This window comes from Alexandromys fortis, unplaced genomic scaffold (genome assembly GCF_014885135.2).
Source record: "Alexandromys fortis isolate MF-2015 unplaced genomic scaffold, M_Fortis_MF-2015_v1.1 scaffold_72, whole genome shotgun sequence".
In the NCBI taxonomy this organism is placed as follows: domain Eukaryota; kingdom Metazoa; phylum Chordata; class Mammalia; order Rodentia; family Cricetidae; genus Alexandromys; species Alexandromys fortis.
Window position 1 is genome coordinate 6542679 of NW_026067969.1, and position 7825 is coordinate 6550503.

Sequence of the window (7825 nt, forward strand, 5' to 3'; positions counted from 1 at the left end):
ATCTTTGAATCTGTTCAGGAAGGACAGCTGTCCTCAGTGTCATGGAGAATGGCCCATAGATGCCCAGTCAACAGATGGTCAAGTCCCTTCTGCCAGTAGGGTCACACCTGCTTATAACTCTGCATAGCCTGCCCTCTGCCTGCCTCTAGGTTACAAGGGGTCTCCAGAGCAACACAAACACTGAGTAAAATCCCATACAGTATTGCTTAGGGCCAATGATGTAAAAACATCTTACATGTTCAACACTAGTCTATTAATTTTTAAATGTAATTGTTTTGCAACAGAGTCTTGCTATATGTATCTTAGGCTGGTCTTGAATTCAAGATCCTCCTGCCTCTGCCTCCCAAGTGCTGGGTCACAGGTGTGTACCACCATACCGCTACACAGATATAATATCTGTCTGTCTATCTATGGATCTATCTATCTATCTATCTATCTATCTATCTATCTATCTCTATCATATATGCATATCCTCTATGTTTGTATCTATCTATAATCCATCATCTATGTATGTATGTATTTAGATATCTATTATCTATGAATGTATCTATCTATCTATCTATCTATCTAAGAGCTGGAGATATAGCTCAGGTGGCAAAGTACTTATTTTGCAATAACAAAGCCTTGGGTTCCATCCCCAGCACCCATCACTCAGCCTGGTGGAGCATACCTGTAATCCTAGCACTTGGGAGGTGGAAGCAGAAGACGAGACAGTTCAGGTTGTCTTTGGGTATGTAGCAAGTTGCAAGCCATTCCAGCATACATACGTGAGTCCATCCACCCATTTGTGTATCTTTTCAATTCCCGTTGATCGACTCCAGGAGGGAGTGTGCTGTGGCTAAAGAGAGAGCTGACTAAACTAACTGAGCCCTGGGCATGAACTCAGAGGTTCTCACTGAAGCCAGGGATCCTCCAGAAATCCTCATGAGGGAAACTGAGGCTCGGAAAGCTCGGGGCAGTGAGCAGATAGAAGGAAACACAAGCATTTTGCCCACTCAGCTGCACTCTTGTCTCACAGGGAAGACCAGAGTTCAGCTGGCCCAGAATGCCCTGCTGTGATCCCAGCCTGACACAATATTTACAGAGCATTCCGATCTGTCACGGTCATGCCTGGGCACCTCAGAGTCACGTCTCTGTCGTGTCTGGGACTCCCCAGATGAGCAGTAGGAAGCAGGATGCCTTGTGGGAGCTCAGTGCTCTCCCATATGTCGGCTGTTGAGTGTCACCAGGTGGCCAAGAACTACAGGACCCACCTGGGACTTCCTCCATTCCCTATCTGCGAATGGAGTCTGTGCTTTGAATGATTGACAGTCAAGTGACGTGAGGCGCTGTCTTGAAGAATGAGACAAATTAGCTCACAGAGACGCAGACCCACGCTCCATCCAGCTCAGGGACTGTAAACAGTCTCCGCAACAAAAAGACCAAAGAGCTGGAGAGACAGCTCAGCAATTTTGCCATCTTCCAGAGGACCCTACCTGTGCTCCCAGCACCCACGCTGGGTGTTTCAGAGTCACCTATAGCTTCAGTACCAGGGGTCCGAAGCTTTCTTTGTGCCTCCTCGGGCACTTGCATGCATGTGCAGCATGTAAAGTCATGCAGGGATGCATGCATATTAAGTGAAATAAATAAAATAAGTAAGTCTTTACAAGGGGGTGGGGAGAGATGGCTCAGTGGTTAAGAGCACTGCCTGCTCTTCCAAAGGACCTGGGTCCAATCCCCAGCACCTACATAGTAGTTCACAACTGTCTGTAACTCTGGTTCTGGAGTCTGGCCTCCTTGGTCAGTGCACAGACATGGTGCACAGACATCCATGCAGGGGAAACACCCATCATACACACAAATGGAAATAGAACAAGAATTGTAAGAAAACGTCTTTCTTACAAAACCTTTGACTCACTGTGGGCCTCTTCTCATTTCCTCGTTGTTCTGTTTGCTGCTGGAGCAGCTCGCACGTCCTTTCTCCTTTCCTTTTGCACGACTGGTGACAGGAGGCAGAATCCAGCCCTTGCTGCACAGCGAGCTCCTGCTGAGACCCAGGCCCAGCTTGATTTCCGAACAAAGCCAGAGTGATATCCTGTGGTTCTGACGACAGGAACAGAAAGCTCAGTGAAGTACTCACGGGACACACCTGAGGTCTTTCTGGAGACAAGTGAGTGTCCTTGTCTTCTCCCCCTTTTGCAGGCCTCCACAGTCCATGTGCAAAGCTCGGGGTGGCCACATTGACAGTCCTCTTTTATTTGGGGGATCTCTGTGATTGCATTCATCCCAGATGGATCGCCTAGCTCCATCTCTCCAGCTCAAGAGCACCTGGTTAGCAGCTCCAGTCTGGCTCCTGCCTGGATTCCTCGATGACACATCCACAGGGTTCAGAAATTACGCTGTCAGCACTTCTGGGAGCCCATTCCCTGTCTATCACACCCAGATGTCTTATCTCTAGGCATCTTTTCCTTGCATGGACACAGAACAATAGGGGGTGGTAATATGCTGCTAGGCTCTCAGGTAAGTTATGGTTTGAGGGGACTGGTGTGATGGCTCAGCGGTTAAGAGAACTGGCTGCTTTTGCAGGGGGCCTGGGTTCGAGTCCTAGCACCTACACAGTGACTCACAGTTCAGGGGGAATCCAGTCTTTTCTGGCCATAGGCACCATATGGAGCATATGCATATAAGCAGGCAAAACACCATACACATAAAATAATAAAATAATTAAAAAATTATAACTGGGGAGGCTCAGGGAATGGCTCAGGGAGCAAATGTGCCTTTTGTTCAAGCATAATGACTTTAGTTCAAATCCCAGCTCCTACATAAAAGCTGAGATAGGATCAGGCTGGCCCCTGAAACCTCAGGGCTGTGAGGAGCAGGGACAGAAGGGTTTTCAAGGGAATGAGGTGCCTGACACCCTCCTCTAGCCTGCAAATGTACACACTGGCACACACTCAGACACACACAGACACACATATCATACACACAAAAGTGTGATAGATAGATACTTATGTGATATGCAGAGAGATGACTGAGCAGTTAAGAGAATTTGGTTCACCTAGGCAGTAGTAGTGCACGCCTTTAATCCCAGCACTGAGGAGGCAAGGCACGGGAATCTCTGAGTTCAAGACCAGCCTGATCTACAGAGTAAGTTCCAGGACAGGCTCCAAAGCTACAGAGAAACCCTGTCTCAAACCACCCAATATATGTGTGCGTGTTTGCGTGTGTGTGTGTGTGTGTGTGTGTGTGTGTGTGTGTGTGTGTATGACAGATGCCAGGGATGGTGGTGTGCACCTGTAATTCTGTCACTCAGGAGGTTGAGGGAGTATTTAGAGTTCAAGACTGCCCAGGCACTACACAGTGAGAACCTGTCTCAGAAAAAAAAAAAAAAAAAAACAGAGCTGTCTGGAAAACAGATCAATTTTTATGACATCTATAACAATGTCCCTCTACCTGGTTAGATGTATAGACACCAACATTTTTGGTCATTCCTATTTGTGATGTTTTGATAAGAATGACCCCCCACAGGTTCCTTCATAGTCTCCAGGAAGTGGCACTATTTGAAAGGACTAAATAGATTAGGAGGTGTGACTTTGTTGGAGGAAGTGTGTCACTGGGGGTGGGCCCATGCCAAGCCCAGAGTCTTCCTCTCAGCCTGCAGATCAGGATGTAGCTCTCAGCTACTGCTCCAGTGCCTTCCTATCCGCTGCCGTGCTCCCTACTGTGATAATAATGGGCTAAACCCCCGAAACTGTAAGCAAGCCCCCAATTAAATACTTTCTTTCGTAAGAGCTGCTTTGCTCATGGTTTCTCTTCGCAGCAGTAGAACAGTAACTAGGACGATTTTTCTTGTCTTATTACTTTGTCTAGGCCTTCAACTCAATGTTAAATAAATTGATTCTCTCTAATCCCCCTTTGTTAAACTAATTTCTTATGTGAGACAGGGTCTCAGTATATATTCCAAGTTGGCCTGGAACTTTCTATATAGCTCAGACTGGTCTCACACTCACAATCCCCCTGCCTCAGTGTCCCAAGTACTGGGATTACAGGCACACATCACCATTGTCTGACTAAGTCAACTTTAAACTATTTAAAGTCAGGCCTGGACAGGCTCAGCCCTGGTTTCAATTCCTAGCACCCACATGGCGGTTTACAGCCACCACACCTCCAGTTGAGTAGATACAATACTCTCTCCTGGCCTCTGGTGGCACCAGGCACCTTCATACATACATGCAGGCAAAACACACACACACACACATATGTAAGTAAATCTAAAAAATATAAAATAAAATAAAATAAAGATTTAAAGTACAAAGTGTTGACCATTATGTGGCAGGCCTCTTTGGGAATAAGGTAATAGTGACTTTAATTCTCTTAATTTAACTTAAGCTTTTAAAAATCACAGTAATGGAGCTAGAGAGATTGCCCAGCAGGTAAAGCATTTACTGCCAAGTCTGTACCTGAATTCCATCCCTGGAACCCACACAGTAGAGGGAGAGAACTGACTCAAGAAAGTTCTCCAACTTCCACGTGTGTGTGCACACATAGAATACATCAAAAGTCCTCTGACTTCCGCGTGTATGTGTGCACACGCAGAGTACATCAAAAGTCCTCCGACTTCCGCATGTGTGTATGTTGCACACATAGAATACATCAAAAGTCCTCCGACTTCTGCATGTGTGTGTGTTGACGCATAGAATACATCAAAAGTCCTCCGACTTCCGCGTGTATGTTTGTACACACACAGAGTACATCAGAAGTCCTCTGACTTCCGCATGTGTGCACATGCAGAATACATCAATTAACATAAAAACAACCAAATGAATAAAATGAAATCCCAGCAGTTTGATATCCCTCTATATAAAGAAAATATAGCCCTTCTTTTCCTTGGCTGTGAGTTTCAGATGGGAACCAGCCAGCACTGTCCCTCAAGGTGAGATCCAGATCCCAGCTTCCAAGAGAGTGGCTGGCTCTGTGGAGTCCAGAGGAGGCCCTAACCAGCGGGTTGGCTGAAGAGAAACTGTGTCATCTATTCATACCAACTCTGGGTTAGCACCTAGAATCTATTCAAATCACTATAACTCTCTTAGTCTTTTAGTCCCTCCATCTGTTCCTCCTTTCTTATGTTATGGGAGTTCCCTAGGCTGACTTCCCAGGGCTTAGCTCTGCTACAGCATCTGATGCCTTTTGTCCCTCCCTGCTACCTGGTTCCACCCAGCCCTCGTCCCAAGACTGACAGGAGCAGTGACCATTTGGGTCAGTTCTGCTGGTTGCTCTATTTTGTGGCTCATGGAGTGGACTATGGGAGGAAAAGGAATGACTTCTTTAAGGCCGCACAACCAGGCAGCAGTGCTGAGTCTGTACCTCCAAGCTCCAGGGTCCAAGATAAAATCACCCGCTTGACTGACTGCTCAGAGTAGATAGATGCTCCAGAAATAGTAATTGCTGGGCTCATGAGTCAGCTCAGAGGGCGCCACCTGCCCAGAACATGCCAGTCCCTGCGTTCTGAAATCCCAGAACTGTGAAAGACAGCCAAAGAACGTTAGTGAGTGTGGTGGCACATGCGTGCCCTTAATCCTTGCATTCCGGGGGGGGGGGGGCAGGAGGTGATCGCTGTGAGCTCAAGCCCAGTTTAGTCTACATCGTGAGTTCCAGGACAGCCAGGACTCCATAGACAGGCCCTGTCTCACACTTAGCGGAAAGGCCATTAACTCTTACTGCTCATTGGGTGCCAGGAGACACACACGTATCAACGTGTTTTCTTACACTTATTTATTTTTCTTTTTTTTTACTTATTTTTTTTTACTTATTTATTTTTCAAACTATTTAATGTTACATGCTTGTATGTGTGCCTGTGTGTATGGCTGTGCATCTGGAGTGAGAAGTGGCGTTAAGCACCTGGAACTGGAGCTAAGGTGGGAGCTGCCATGTGGATGCTGGGAACTGAACCTAGGACCTCTGCAAGAGCAGTTAGTGCTTTTAATGGCTGAACCATCTCTTCAGCTCCCTCAACTTAACGTTAAAATTGATCTGCACATGTGTACATCATGTGTGTGCATTTCTGTGTGTGTGAATGCAGGTGTGTATAAGCATCATGTACAGATCAGAGGACAACAATGGTGGATCTCTCTCTTCTGTGTCATTTGAAACACGGCCTCTCCTCATCAGCATACAGCTAGCTGACCCAGGAGCTTCTGGGATTCTCCCATCTCTACTTTCCATGTTTTTATTTCTTTTCAATCTTTCTAAAACAGGGTTATTTCATGTTTTAATTATTTGTCTCTGTGTCTTGTGTAGGTCTATCATGTAAGAGCTGGTGCCTCTGGAGAACTAGAGGAGTTGGATCCCCCTGGAGCTGGAATTACAAGTAGTTGTTAGCTGCCCAACATAAATCACGCTGGCCCTCCATAATAAGCGATAAACACTCTCAATCGCGGAGCCATCTTGATCCAGCTCTCTGCCTCCTATCTTGCTGTAGGAGGCCTGGGGTTGCAGGTGCTGCCCTAATCTGGCCCTGACTGGGGTTTTGAATCTCCGTGCTTGCACCGCAAGCATTTTCACCAACCCAGCCATCTCTCCAGTTCTCATTCCCACTTCTTCACTCCTCTCAACAGCTTGTTTGGCTAAGCTGCTTGCTGGGGGTCCAAACACTGAACTCGGGGCTGGAGCCAGAGCATCTCCATGGTGCACTGATGCAGGTCATCAGTGCCCCACGTGCTCAGAACGGTGACTTCATGAAGAGGTGAAGGATGCCACCGTGGCCAAAGTGTTCCTTCAGACCCTAACAGGGCACATTTGGGCTCTGGGCCTGCAACAGCTTGGACAGAGTGACTTTAGTAGTTCTCCCAAGCTCTAGAAGGAGCCCTTGGCTTCCTGCTTCCCGTCCCGTCTGTCATGCAATGGAATGGAAGATAGATCATCCATCAGACCCTTTGCTACATTTTCCCTGAATCCGTGGGCAGAGACCCAGGGTGCCACGTGGGTGGGTCAGAGTCTCATGGTGTCCTTCGAGGGGAATCTTGGGAGGGTTTCCTGACACTCCCTCCTCCAGACCTCCTGGTGGGTTTTTGTTTGGTGCTAAGATTTCGGGTCTCTCTGACGGTAGCAAGGGTACAGAAGAGCAGGACGCCTTGGGGTAAGACTCCGAGTATCTGGAGTACCGAGAGTCTCCACTATTCTCACCCAGTGCCATTTTTCTGGGCTTTCTTGAAAAAGTTAAAAGATAGACCTTGTCTGCCCTGCCACCCCCACCTCTCATCTGTCCGGCTTGCTGAATCTCTCCCTTGTGCACCCCAGCAGGGAAACTCGCCCCTCCCAGCTTTGTTTTCCGTAAGGGGAATGCTGGGGACAGGCGCAAAAGTGTCACCCACTGGGAGATGAGAGAAATGGCATTGGCCTCCATCCCAGAACCTTCCTTTCAGCGTGGAGGAAACAGGGTGGTCCTCAAAAACCTCTGATTCTTTCCATTAGGGTGGGGACAGTGAGGGAGAAGCTGGGAAGCGTTCAAGGCCGTTCTTGGCTACGTAGCAAATTTAAGGCTAATCTGAAATATATGAGACCCTTTCTAAAGAGAAGTGGACAGGACGGGAGCGGATCCGTCAACTTTCTTTGAGTGTTCTCCCCTCCCCCCTCCGCCCCACGCAACATACAGAGACGGATTCCCCACCCGTCACCTCCGGGAACCCTAATTGGGGGATTTAAAGGGACACCCCCTGCGGGACACGGCCACCCTAAACTAAGTCTGGGAGTCCGAGGACCTCGTCCTGGCCCCGCCTCCCGCCGGACGGCGCAGGACGCGGGGAGGAGAGCCCGGGAGGGGGGGCGAGGTCCGCCCCGAGAAGGGGCG